The following is a 14,429-nucleotide window of genomic DNA, read 5'->3' on the forward strand; positions in this document are numbered from 1 at the left end:
GTGCTCCATCTTCCTGCTTCTGAAACAGTTATGTACTTCTTCCATCCCAGATAGCTGCAATCCTGTTCTTCAGAACCTCAAAAATATATATGGAAAGACACTGAACAATCTCACTTGAAATCTATTCAAGGGCTCCTTAAATGTGCTATAAGGAAACCATTCCTTGCATAGATTACACCCATTTCAGCCTGTTCTGATGTCATTTGAAAACGGTTCCCTTACCTGAAGGGGCATATCCATGCTGCCCCACACCACTTTCTGTCCTCAGCGTCATGAAAGTAGTGCTCTTCATAGACCATCCATTTTGCTTTTTGATAATGCACTCTGTGAAGATTTTCATCAGGCTTCCCCCTATAAAACTATGCAAAATTGTTCCCCAAAGAATCTGGAAGGCAGTGCACCTGCTGACCGGCAGGGTCAGGGGATGGGAAGGAGACTGGACTGAAATCTGACCCTGACTTCCCACTCTGCAGGTCCTTTCCTTGGGCTTTTCCTCCTCTCTGGTATGAGGACGCTCTCAAAACCCTTGCAGCTCTAAAATGCCAGGCTAAAATCTAGCAGGGCATCTCCAAAGAGTCCTCAGCCACATGGTGACTAGTAACCAATGGCCTCCCTTCCCCAGCCCTCCAGTCCCCAGAGCCTTCCATAGCTGTCCTTTTGTTCAATCGAAAACAAAACAAAACAGGACAATCAACAACAACAAATAGGCAGGAGATATGCCAGCTGCCTGAGTTTTATTCCTTGGCACTCCCTTTCCCTGCTGCCTGGTATACCCTCCTTACCCACCTCCTGCTGTCGAATTCTTACTCATTCCCGGAAGTTTAACTCAGGCCCAATCCCTCTCAGGAACTTTCCCCTTCAGTTCAATAGGAAATTATCCCTCCTTTCTTGGAATATCTGTAGAACTCAACTGAAACTGAAGCCATGATTTTTCTACTGTTATTCTCCTGCATAAATTATTTCATTTGCTAAATTGATTATAAGTTCCTTGAGAAAGGCTATTTTTCCCTCTTCAGTATTCCTCATTCTTACATAGAGTAGAAGCTCAATAAGTTTGACTAAGATGATAAACCAGCCAAACACTGTCAGTGAGAACTCAATTTAGCACCAAATCTAATGTGCTCATTAGGTGTCAATTAGTTATTGATAATTAGTTGATAAAGTGTTCTCCTACCTAAAAATCTGGTAATTAGTTGTTGTGGATATAGATTAAGGGAAGAAGGATTTGGTTGCAGGAAATCCATGGCCCTAAAGGGCATCTCAGAGTTGCAAGATCATAAAAGAGGATAATCTGTAGTTTTTTAGCTTTTGTTATATATAATAGATGCTAAGATTTTGGATTTAAAGGCAAAGTCAATCCATTTCTTTCTTCATCTATTTTGGAATGCACCCCAGCAAACTCACTCACTGCCTGGGGCTTGCCCACTTTCCTTTCAACAACCTGCCTTCAACCTATAGTGCCTGCCATTCATCTGCTTGGGGCCTTCAACCTATAGTGCCTGCCATTCATCTGCTTGGGGATCCATGCCTCTAGCCTGCTTCTATAGGCAGTGAATGAGCCAGTACATGCAAGATGAATCTAGAAAACAAAAACAAAAACAAAAAACACTCCACCCTTCGAAAGCAGTATTTCCAATGTAGTCCTTGAGTCTTAAACTCCTTCCTACACATTCTTTTGTTTTGTTTTTGTTTGTTTTCTTCCCATATATTCTTCAGCTCGAGCCCTTCTTCTAGCTTGTGGTTTGTGAAGATAAAAATGGTGTAAATCTGAACACAAAATTCACATGTAAAATAAATCCCTGCTTCGTAAAAACCTGTAAGTTCAGTTACCATAGTTTTTAAAAATTACTGTTAATAGCCATAATCCCCACTGGCAAAAATTAAATAAATAAGAAGGTGCATTATATTTTAAAAATCATTAAAATGTTAAGTAGAATGTTTAGAATCACAGAGGTAAGACAAGCTCATTTTGAAAATCCTGAGAAACAAAGGATATGAGGAAGAAAGGCTAGGTTGAAACTCAAGCTCTTATGCCCCTTCACTAGGGCTTATTTTGTTCCCATCTCTTAACAACTTCAAGATCTTCTCAAATTTACAATATTCCATGATCATACAAAGCTCTAAGGCTTCTGGTTTTCTGCTCAGATGTCACTTTATTAGAAAGGCCTTCCCTGAGCTCACATGGAAGTGTGGGGCCTAGCCTCCACTGCCTATCTCCCATTTTTTTGTAAATTTATGTTTAATTCATTTAATTTATGTTTTTTATTGAGGTATTGTTGATATACAATCTTATATGGGTTTCAAATATACAACAGAGTGGTCCAACAGTTACCCATTATTGCTTTATTTTTCTCCAATGTTTACCACCAAGTGACAAAGCTATCTATTTATGTTCATTAACCACCTTGGCCTGCCACCTCTACTTCATGAGGGCTTGGGCATTTTTGTTCACTCTGCATTCCCTGGGATCTAAAACAAGGTCTAGCACAGAATAAGCCCCAAATAAATAAGTGTTGAATATAACACCCACCAGAGCTACTTGCAATATTTAGCATACAATAGCAAAGAAAATAAGAACTGAAGAACTGCACAGAGAACAGCCAGCCAAACCCTGTCTCTCCACAAATAAAGAAAATGAGGTTGAGAGGTTAAGTGACTTGACTAAGTCATAAACTTCTGTTTTGACAGAAATACTAAAATGGTTCAGTACAAAGTCCCAATTTCTTGTACAAATATAGTAATTACGGCGTTGGAATAACACTACTTTAATCTCAGGGAGGTGGGCCTTGTAAGTAAGTGGACTGCAACGGCTGTCAGGTCAGCCCCTTGGCCAAATGTGTCAGCCTCACTGCCTGGCACTGGCACTGTGACTTTATTCCTGCAGATCTTGAGAACTTTTTTGTAACACACCTTACTCTGTTGTCAGCTAACACTGTAGCTAGTTAGGAGCAACACTGAGAGCCAGGCTTGGTACCAACAGGGGATGGAGAATCTGAGCTTTGAAGTATGGAAAATCTGGATTCAAATCCCAGATACATGATTTAATAGTTGGTTTATCTTGGGGAAATTGTTTAACTAAGAGTAATTAATTACTAAGAATCTGATTAGCTCAGTCTCTGGTATGATTATATCTCTGATAATGATCACTGCTATTCTTTGCAGTATGGCCTAGAATAAGGCTGGAAGCCTTAGTCTAAGATCAGTAGAGGTAAAAGAAAAAGCAAATGCTGGGTCCTCCTGAGAGATCTAGATTCAAATGTCTTCAAGGGTAGGGACCTTATGTTAAGTTCCTTCCAGGGTCTGAAGCACCTAGCTCAGAGGTGAGTAACTTGTAGGTACTTTTACCACTGTGAGAGCCAGAATCGGGAGCTTGCATCCCCAGAGGCAGCCTCAGCCCAGCTGTGGGGAGGAAGGGAGCCCCCAGCTCCCAGCAATCAATTGCTTGGCAATTTCAGGTCTGAAAATGGAGTAACAGCTGGATTTAAGGAGCTGCACATGCACCAATCTTAGAGTACTAGAAGATCCCTGGAAATGTCAGAGGGGGGAAAACTATATTTATCATGGCTCCTGTCAAGGAAATACCTTGACTGATTGAAAGGAACACTTCAATAAACACCTTGAGGGCATGTATGTGTATGTATGTGTTTGGAGTTGGTGGTGATGAGCTATCTTAGATGCTGTCTTGAGTAGCAGCAAATGGTCACCAAAAAACCTTCTGAGAAGGGTAGTGTGATTTTCTTACAGGATTTTTGTTTTAGTGAGCCGTGTAGCCAGTGAGAGGCCAGACTTGAACTGCTACTGATCCTGGATGGGAGTCCTAGAGGTTGGGAGGCCTCCTTTGCTTTGGGGGTCCTTCTTTTCCACCCATCCTCCACCAAGGGATCAGTCTCTCCTCTATTCAAATGCTGAATATTGAAAGAAAACCTGTTTGAATGAGTGCCAGATTTTTAGCCTGCCTTAGGTTTCCTGATCCAACTCTTCCTGTTTTATATCTTAAGATCTTAATTTTATATCTCAGGAGCCCTTCCTCACTAATTCTAGCTCATCAGCTCTGCAAGTGCTACCTCGCCATATCCTCCAGGCCATTCTTCTCCTGAGCCTTGGAGAAGTGGCCTAGGTGGGGCACCCCATGTGCCCCTATGGCCAGTTAGACATCAGTTAATATGATTTTGCGACTTGTAACAGCTAATGAATGACTGCACTGGCTGAACTTACCTGATTTGTTTTTCTATCTCACAATATTTCAAATTAAACTTTATAGTAGTTAATATATGTGATACAGATGTGCTAATGATCACAGCTCATGCATGTCCTCAAGCAGTTGCCTCTGCAGCTTTGTTCCTCCCATCCTCTATGCCTCAAATTCCCTTCCTTACCTAATGAAACATTTCTCATCTTTCAAGGCTCAGTTCAAGCACCTGCTTCTCTATGAAGCCTGCCCCTATCCTCCAAGTCATCATCTGTCAATCCCTCTTCTACTACGTTCTCATGCCATATTATTAGTATCCCTCCCTGCTGGGAACTATAGACACTGGTCTCTATGTTTGTTTCCCACACAACACTATAAGCTCCATGAGGGCAGGGACCATTTCTTATTCATATCCTTTGTACCTGGAGGGTATCTGGTTCTTATCAAACTAGAGTGCTGGACTTTAAGCCTCAGGATAAACACAGATTATCTCCTTATAGTAGCAATTTTACTCAATGGTAAGCAATTTTAAAAATTATCATATATTTTTAAATGCCCATATGTTTTACAGAGAAGCATGTAGAATTAGATTGAGTGTTAAAGATAAATACACATATCATTTGTTCACATTCTTCTGACATGATAAGTTTGAGAACTTTTTGCAGTGGGCATTTAACACAAGTTTGAATTGAGTTTAATTAAATTTCAGGGGATGTTTATGGTTAAGGATCTCTCTCCCTAAAGAAAATAGTAGGGAAAGGTGGGTAAAAGGGCACACACTCTCAGTTATAAGATGATTTTTGCCTGAGGGTCTAATGTACAACAAGGTAACTATAGTTGATAACACTGTATTGTATAATTGAAGTTTGCTAAGAGAACATAAATGTTCTCACTGAAAAGAGAAAGTTAAATATGTGAGATGATGGATGTGTCCATTAACTCCATGAGGGAATCCTTTCACAATATATATGTATATCAAATCAGCACCTTGTACACTTTAAGAATCTTAGAATTTCATTTGTCAGTTATACCTCAATAAATCTGGGGAAGAAGAACAAAACAGAACTTTATTCATTCAAGGAGATTCATTTTTTTTTTTAACTTAATGAGATAGAAAAGGCAAGCTGGAAAAATCAATGCTGTTTCCCCTAAATTGCAAATTTTGTTTTAACAAAAGTTTACTAGCTAAACATGTAGATTGAGAAATCTTTTGGAGCACTACCCTTTAGCAAGACACATCATATATACAAAGTTGCATATGCAATATATGTACAAGTTTAGTCTTCAAAGACTTTATAGCATTTGCTAAGTAAAATATTAAATGAGAAATAAAACTTATCTAGTAAAAGATCCTTGAGACATTACAGTCTTGCCTCAGTTATGAAGCCACTGCCAAGAAGTAGGAGGTGAGACTAATATTGGATTTTTAGTTAGGTATATTAGGCTAAGTACATCCAAACAGAAATGAACCAGCTATGATATTATTTGTAAGGCTTGCTTTAAACTACATTACTTTAAAACCTAAGTTACAAAAATAATTATAAAAGGGATACGTGCACAGTGTACAAATATTGAGAACTTGGCCCATTTTACCCTCTTTCTTTTTCCTGCTCTTGCACGGAATAGGAAACCAAATAGCCCATCAGGAGTTCCTGGAGGACAGCAGAGGGTGTGGGGGTGTGACAGACCAGGAGGGAGTCATAAACCCTGAGTGACTGACACTAGCTTGATTATGCATGAGACTCACTGCAGTAAGGGGACCAATGTGCTGCTTGAATTCTGAGTTTTATCTTACAAGTACTGTCTCAGAGCTTTATTCTCTCAATTTCCCTTGTAAAAGCAATGACCTTCTAATGAATTCCATCTGACTTTTAGCAACATAGCTTTATAGGAGCATATGATCATCAGCAATCCCCCAACAAATCTGAATTGTCTTTCATCCTTTTTATCTTATGATTATTCCCATGATCATTTATTTAGTTGTGCATTAGTTATAGACTTCATACCTACCTATGAAAATCTTGATCAGAATCCTTCAGTGACTCCTAAATGTCAAACGTCCCAATACGGTAGACGTTCACCTTCATTACTTGGCTTCTAGCCAGCTTTGCACCCTCATTGTCAGTCACCCCCCTTCACACACTGGGCCCCCATCACAAAGATGCTCTTGTGGTTTCCTGTGCTTTCTCGCCTCTGGGCTTTATAAATGCTGCTCCTTGGTGAACATCCTCTCCCCTGCCCTGGACTAGCTGTCAAGCTCCTTGTGTCTTTCCAGATTCTGTACAAGTCACGTCCTTGCTCTGCTGTGCTGCCAGAGCATCTTGCCCACAGTGCTATTATAGAATTTAAGTTAAATTACTAATTTTAAAATCTTACTTCTACAAGAGTGGTCTATCTACTCTCAGAGTGTCCATGAAACTCCTAAGTTACAGGCAAATTTTTATATAGGTCCATTTTTTTCTGGGGAGAAGGTTCAGAGCTCACACCAGACTCTTAAAGGAACCCACGTTTACTCTCTTGAGCCGGAGTAGGAACCGCTTCCTTAGATTATCAGTCCCTTGGAAACAGGAAGTGCGTTCTGCTCTTCCTTGAGCCTACAGTTTGATGCCTAGTGTTAGCTGAATGAGCATTTCAGTTATTATTTAAAGGTAAATGTTTATACGAGTAGATATATAGTAAATTCAACCTCCTCTACTCATTGATGTTTTTAAGTAGACACGAAGTGTGATACAGTGAAAAATTACCTGAACAAAGGAAAGATATGGAAGGATTTATGTCAAACTACTAATAGTAATTAAGCTTGGAAAGGTGGGTGGGGGTAGGGGTGGTATAGACTTTCAGACTTTGCTTAGGCTCTTCTGTCTTGATCAAGCTTGTTTGTTTTTCAATGCATACTTTTTAATTCTGAAACTTAAAAATACTGTTTTAAACTATGGGACCTCTTTCTTAAGTGCACGAGACATCTAGCTTCAAATCCCAGCTCTGCTACTTATTAAGTTTTGTGATCCTGGTAACACTAGTTAGCCTTTATAAGCCTACATTTCCTCAGCTGTAAAACGAGGGTAATATTTAACCTATCCCACATAATTATTATGTCACAAAACCTAGCATAAATGTAGGGACTCAGTAAATATTAGTTGAATGTAAATTTTGTTTAAGTTTTTCTTGCAGTCCCCAAAGACATCCAAAATAGAACTCAATGAAAACAGTTCATTTTGTCTCAATACTGTGAATAAACATTCATATTTACAGTAAAAGTCTAATGTAAAAACATAGCTAGTTTGTAAGGTGGCTATTAGCCCTGGATGATAACAATAAAGAGATCCCATAATGTATTTGCTTGTTTTTAAAGAAAGAAAGGTTACAAAATTCTTCAAAGCAATGTATAGTACTTCAAAAATGAAGTACAAGTACTGGTTTAAACTAAGTACAAGTATACTTGTTTAAACTAAGCTCTCAGTTTATGGGAAACTGAGAAACAAGTACTTTTTTTTTTTTACTAGAAACAAGTACTTTTCTGTTTTCACTCACCTCATGGCCTGTCTCCACCAGTAGACATCACATCATATTTTGTGAAGTCTTCCTGCTTTCTCTAGAGGTTCTATAAAAAATAAATACCATTGATGACAGGTACCTTATCCTTTTTTCCTGTAATTTTATAACTAAAAGATTTTTTATTATATATGCAATTTATTGTTGTTAAAAATAGTTCAAAATATGCAAGGTAAAAAGTAAAAGTCCTTGTTTCTTAAGGACTTTAATTTTTTAAGTCACTTGGTGTTAAGCAGACACACCACCTCAGTATTTGTATCTTTGATGTGACTAATAAAAATTAATTCCTATGTATTTAAAAACATAGCTTGATACTCCATCATGTCTTAGGTGGCTTTGCTGAATCAGAAGAGTTCAAAGCAGTTCATCTGACCCTAAAAATAATGAAAGGCACTAATCTAGACATTTTCCTAAGCATCCCACATTAAATGAAATCGCCTACTTCAAGTGACAAGTGAAATAGGTTTGTAATGTTTTTCTGTAGGGGGCTAATTGAGGTGATCTACAGTCAAAATTAAGTATAAATGCATTTATTTGGAGAACATTCTATGATTTATGGTTTGTTTGTTTTTTTGTGAGCAGTACAGCATGTTCCAAGCCAACTATATACTTTATTTATTTTTTATTACCTGAAGCTTCTTGGACAGTTTGGCCAAGTTACTGAATCTTTCTGGGCTTCAGTTCCTTGATCTGTGTAACTGGCATTAGTAATAATCACAGTCACCTCAGTGCAGATGGCAGGATTAAGGGAGATAAGGGCTGGGGCCAGAGGCTCGGATGTACAGTAGGGGAACCAAAGGCTAACTTAGTCACCTTTGTCATTTTGTCAAGATCCTGTCCATTATCCTAAGTAAATCTATGGTTTTTTTCCTAGCTGTCTTGCTCTTTTTTTTTTTCTCTTAACTTGACAGAAAATATTTCTTATAAGGTTCCTCTTGGAGCATAATGCTGTTCTTTGTCCTGAAGCAATATAAGAGGCAAGGTAAGGCCTGATAGTGACTCTGCCAGACACTGCTAGTTGCCACCCAGTATCCATTCCTTCTTTTTTTTGTAGTAACCCAGTTGAAAACTACATTCCCCCTTCTTCAAAGCTGAGGGTAACCAAGAGAAAAGATTCTACCCATGAGGGATAAATAGAAATAGTGTAAGTAACCTCTGGAAAGTCTTAAAAAAGAGAGAACACATCTTTTTCTTTCCATTCTCCTTCCTGCTTGCTGATGAGTTAGGTGGAGTCCTAGAAACCTCAAGAACCAAGAAAGGATATACTAAGAAGGACAGAAAAGCAAAATAGAAGGAACCTGGGTCCCTCATACCAAGGACCTGCTCTAACAGCTCTGAACTGCCTTTGTTTTTTTGTTTGTTTGTTTTTTAATGTAAGAGCGAAATAAACTTCTGGTTTGTTTAAGCCACTATGATTTTATTCTTTCCATCATATATAGATGAACCCAGTCTTACTGATATGCTTACCCTCTAGGAAATTGTCTAGAACCAAGAATTATTTTTAATTTTTATAAGTTTTTTCTCATTTCCTGTGAGACTAGGTGTGCTTTCTACTTATAAACAACAAATTTTCCACTTTTAATAAGCCTCTACGGTATCACTCCAGTACTTGTTTTTTTACCAGGTCTCCCTTGTGTCACTCATATTTTGGATATTATACACTCATTCGAGTTCTACAGATAGGAACTTGGAAAATGGGGCCACTTTGTTGGGGAAGAAGAAGGATTTTTTTGGTTAAAATTAAGTTTTTAGCTTTTTTTGTGATTATAAAAAAACAGTTCATTCAAATAAGCATCATTAAATACATACTATTTAAAAAACATTGTGCCAGGTACTAGAAGAAATATAAAGATGACATTTCCTCCTCCAAGGAGCTTACAGTGTAGTAGGGAAGAAGAGACAACAAACACAAAACTATGGCATGTAATGGATTGTGATAAATGCAATAAGAAAAGTATAAGTGCCTAAAATCTATCTTATTGAAAGCCTGCTTTGCAGCAGAGAGAATAAGGAGTTCTTTAAAAATTTTAAGCAATGGAGTAACCAGATCACATGTCTTCGGTAAGAAGATGCCTCCTCTTCCTGGTGGAAATACCAGCTGCATAGAGGCCGATGAGTAGGCACCTCTAACAATCCTAATAAAGGGAATGATGGCCTGAATTCGGGACGTGACTATTGGAAAGGAAAGGAGGGTGCAGATAGAAGGAACATTTCAAAGATTACAACATGAGCTAAATGTATGCTTTGCCCAGTATAAAGTGTTGAATTGTGATTCTTAGATTCAAAAGTAGAGAATATAACCATTAAAGAATTTTTACTCTAATACACCCGTTAAAGAAAAATTACTCTCTACTTACTTGAACTGAGAAACTAAAAGGAAGCAGAATATGCTGTAATGATGAACTTACAATTTTAGCAGAGCCGCAACTTTTATTTTCTCTAGATGTCAAATGGGAATGCACTAAGTGCTATGAGATGGACAAAGAGTCTTAAAAGGCTTTTCAGAAAAAGAATGCAGCCATCCCTTCTTTCCCATTGCTCATCCTTTGCCCTGGCGTTGGGGTAAACAGCAGATGTTGGGGCACGTTACAAAGTGAGGTTCTTCCACTTCTCCCCAGTTATCCCTTGATGACCACCCTTATGTGCCATCTCTATTCACAGCACCTACCTACCCACCCATCCACTCCATAAAAAATCTGGTGAAAATTTAGGAGGAGGCTTTCTACAGAGTGTAAGAATTTTGTTTGCCTCTTTATTTCTCACTAAAACCATGCCAGCATAGCCCGAGGAAAAATGGAAAAAGCTGGCGTAGACCCATATTAATGGCATTCTCAAATGGCTTTGAAGTAAGTAGCCCTTTCCTCCGCCCCCCAAAAAACCCTAAACAGCCTCTTCCTGATTGTGAGGGGATAAATTCTAGAAGTTTGCTCAAATACATGAATTTGAACATGTGATAAGCTGCCACATTCTCTTTTAATTTTCTGATTTCTTTAGGAAGACTTAAATGGGCATTAATACCTACCAACCTCTCTTTTCTCAGTAAGGGCAGGAGCAAACAACAAAATAATCATCAACCTACCAGTCAGAGAGTGTCCTATGTAATATTTAGCAATTTAAGGTTTAGTTATCTTATTTGGGGCACTGAAAGTTCCTTAAAATATTTTTTTCTTCCACGATTCCTAAGGTGATTCCTGGCAATCTTGAAAGCACAAGTGATTAATCCAAGTCACTGGGGACAAGCAGCAGTAATGTGATTGTCAGAACTATGCATATCAGTTAAACTGTATTTCATTCTAATATGCATGTGTGTGTGTGTGTTGGGAGGCAGTGGCAGAATCAGCATCTCTAACATTGTCTCTAAGAGAAGATTAGCAGGAACTATTAGAAATTCTTACATTTTATAAAAATCCAGAATCTAAGGAAAATATTGAGCAACTCATACTCTAGTCCTAAAACTCAAAATCAAAGGTTCTTAACCTGGGGTCCCTAGATTGGGATTTGGGCCATGTGTAAATCTCCTGAAATTTTTGGTGAAATTTTGTGTGATTTTACATTTTTTTTGTAGAGAATGCTGGTTTCCAAAGATTCTTAAAGTGATCCATGACCACCCCCTTTCTTGCCCCCCACCCCAAAACATTAAGAACTACTATCATTAAAGAAAAAAGAATAGAGGGAGGGAAGGAAAGAGGGAGAGAGACCAGCAGAGAGGAAGAAAGGAAGACACTGTATGCCCATTGCTTGGAGTTTATTAGTGACCTGTGTTGCTGTTCACTTTCATACGCAGAGAAGAGAGAAGGAAGGAGAGGAAATAAAGAGAATATAGAAGTCGCATCAATTCTGTCCCAAATCAAATCTACCAAATGTATGAAATTTGTACAAGGCATTTAATCTGTTAATTTTTATATTTGTATTAAAAGTTAACAATAGCATGATCATGACTTCCTTTCAAATGCCTCTGAGGTTTCAAACTGGTTTAGACTGCATTTTCAGAGCCCAGATATTAACAAAAATGTAGATATTAATTAAATTCATGGAAACTGTTTAGAACAAATGTGTGCAAAAATGTTATTTCTCTAGTATAAATTTCTGATCATTTAGGTTAAATCCTTCAGAAATACCTTCAGTGAAATAGCTATACCATTTACAGCAATATAATTTTGTATTGAAAGAAACTATTTTTAAAAGCCAAAAGGGTAACAAAAAGGCTAATGTCTATAATTGCAGAATACTATTGTTTCAGCATAAAAAAACCCATATTTCCAACACTAATTATAATGCAAACCTTTTCTCACTTAAGAAGAGAGAGCTTTCAAGTGAAACCTGATTCTTCTCATCATGCTCCTAAAATTTGGCAAAGGGGTTTATAATTAAGTTTCACTAATATCCCTGTATTTAATCAACACACATTTTTTGGTATATAGAGGAGTAAACTCTGATAGAACCCTCTATCCCATTTTTGTGTTACAAAAGTCATAAATCAATCTCCCTCCATTCCTAATCTTTTTTATTCTTTATTCTTAATTCCGAAGAAGCATATACATGTTGGATTTATCTGCCTTGTAAATCAAGAATCCTATCATTCTTTAAAATTGCTCTCAAAATTTAAGTCAGCTTCAACAAAATCTGTAAATATGCAAAACTCTTCAGTCCCCAAATACTTCATTAATTGACAATCTGCAAAGGCAGATTATGACATAATATAAAAACTAAGCAAGAAAATGAGTATTTTACAGTTATAACTTTTGAATAGAAATTCTTTAAATGAATACATTAAGTAAATGTTAGCATATTTTGAATCTAAATTAGTAAAGACTTATAGGATTTCTTCTTTTGTGAAAATATTTCTCCTCTCAATGCCTCTCAAAGAACATAAAAATACACACCTACCCCATGTTGCTTGCTGTGGTTATATCATCCTCAGATCAAGGCTTATCTGGATTCTGAATTAACTTAAAGGTTATAAAAAGCAGTAGAGGTTTGACTTCCCCAGAACGAGACTGTCATATGCTAACTAGGCTTTTAAATGAGGAAAACTGGAGTCTCTTCTAATTATATAAGCTCCAGGTCAAATTCTAGCACCAACTAATCAAATAACTGTGTTGAGTTTCAAGGAGTAAAAGAAACTGTTTAAAAAAGGAATGATTTTGATATCTCAGAAAACTGGAAACTTAAGCATTGGAAAGTTATTTGTATACCAATAAAAACTGAAAGACTTTAAAAGCAAAGTACATATCCTAAATACCTTAAATAATCCAAAGAAAAATATTGGGGAAAGTTTAGTTTGCAATAAAGATGTGTTTTTCTCCATTTTCTACAGGTTTTGAATTTGCAATATATATCCTGGTCCCTGAAAACATTCTCTTAACTTGCCCAGTATTAAGCTCCTTATAAATTCCAGTACAATAATATTTCATTGTAAAACCATACCAGTTAATGTTAAGCAACAAATCCAAAAATGTCTAATTTTTAAAATGTATCTTTGAATACTTACAGAATCTTATGAAATTAAATACAAAGCTATTATTGAGAAATCAACAAAAATACAATTATTTCAATATTTTAAAAGACATTTCAACCCAGATTTGTAGTTTTTCACAAGATTTTGAGTGAAGAAATATGACACCGAAGTTTTCTATTGCTTAAACCATTTTTGTCAACTTGGGAAATAAAGTTTCAGCAAAAATACTTAGGTCTATATTGTAATTTTTAACATGCAACTGTCATGTACTGTCATGGTGATTTTTAACTTATTTTATCTAAAAGGTAAAGATGCTTTTTAGGCATAGAATATGTAAGAACACACAAATCTACTTTTTAAAAATTGAAATATAATTCACATACCATACATAAAATTTGCCCTTTTAATGTGAACAATTCACTGGTTTTTAGTATTCACAAGGTTGTGGAATCATCACCACTAACTAGAATATTTCTATTACCCCAAAAAGAAACCCCATGCCTCCCAATTTCTCACTCTCCTGGCAACCACTAATTTATTATCTCAATGGATTTGCCTATTTTGAATGCTTGATATAAAGGTCATACAATATGTGGCTCTTGTGACTGGCTTCTTTCACTTAGTAGCGTTTTCAAGGTTCATTCATGTAGCATGTATCAGTACTTCATTCCTTTTTATGCCTGAATGATATTCCATTGTATGGATATGCCACATTTTGTTTATCCATTTATCAGTTGTTTAGGTTGTTTCCAACATGGGCTGTTATGAATGATGCTGCTATGAACATTTCTGTTCAAGTCAGTTCTCCTGGGTACATACTTAGGAATTGCTAGGTCATATAGTAACTATACATTTAACTCTCTGAGAAACTGTTTTCCCCAGTGGCTGTACCATTTTACATTCCCAACTTTTGTTATTACCTATCTTGTCTAATATGGCCATCCTACTGATTGTAAATTGGTATCTTATTGTAGGTTTAATTCCCATTTGCCTAAAGAGTAATGATGTTGAGAACCTTTTCACTTATTAGATATTCATTTATATTCTTTGAAAATGCCTATTCAAATCCTTTGCCCATTTTTAATTGTTGTCTTTTTATTTATAAACATTTATATATGTGTTCCTTATATATCCTGTAAAGGAAATCTTTATTGGAAATGTGATTTGCAAATATTTGCTCCCATTCTGTGGATTATCTTTTTATTTCTTGATAGTTTCCTTTAACATATA

The 14,429-nt window shown here is 36.7% G+C and overlaps 1 protein-coding gene across 7 annotated transcripts in view; it reads right to left on the reverse strand.

Moving 5' to 3' along the window:
- ARHGEF33 (Rho guanine nucleotide exchange factor 33) overlaps window positions 1–14,419 on the reverse strand; it is a 121,944-nt gene extending 107,525 nt beyond the window's left edge. For 6 of the 7 annotated variants that reach the window (XR_005058778.2, XM_037009332.2, XM_037009339.2 and 3 more), the window contains exons 1-2: window positions 12,625–14,419; window positions 7,721–7,790 (exon numbers count right to left, since the gene is read on the reverse strand). The gene's annotated coding sequence lies outside the window, so the exon portion shown is untranslated. The remainder of the gene's footprint in view (window positions 1–7,720; window positions 7,791–12,624) is intronic. The other variant, XM_073214162.1, reaches the window with a different exon arrangement.
- Window positions 14,420–14,429: the final 10 nt, after the last annotated feature.

The sequence above is a fragment of the Manis javanica genome, chromosome 1 (genome assembly GCF_040802235.1).
Source record: "Manis javanica isolate MJ-LG chromosome 1, MJ_LKY, whole genome shotgun sequence".
NCBI lineage: Eukaryota > Metazoa > Chordata > Mammalia > Pholidota > Manidae > Manis > Manis javanica.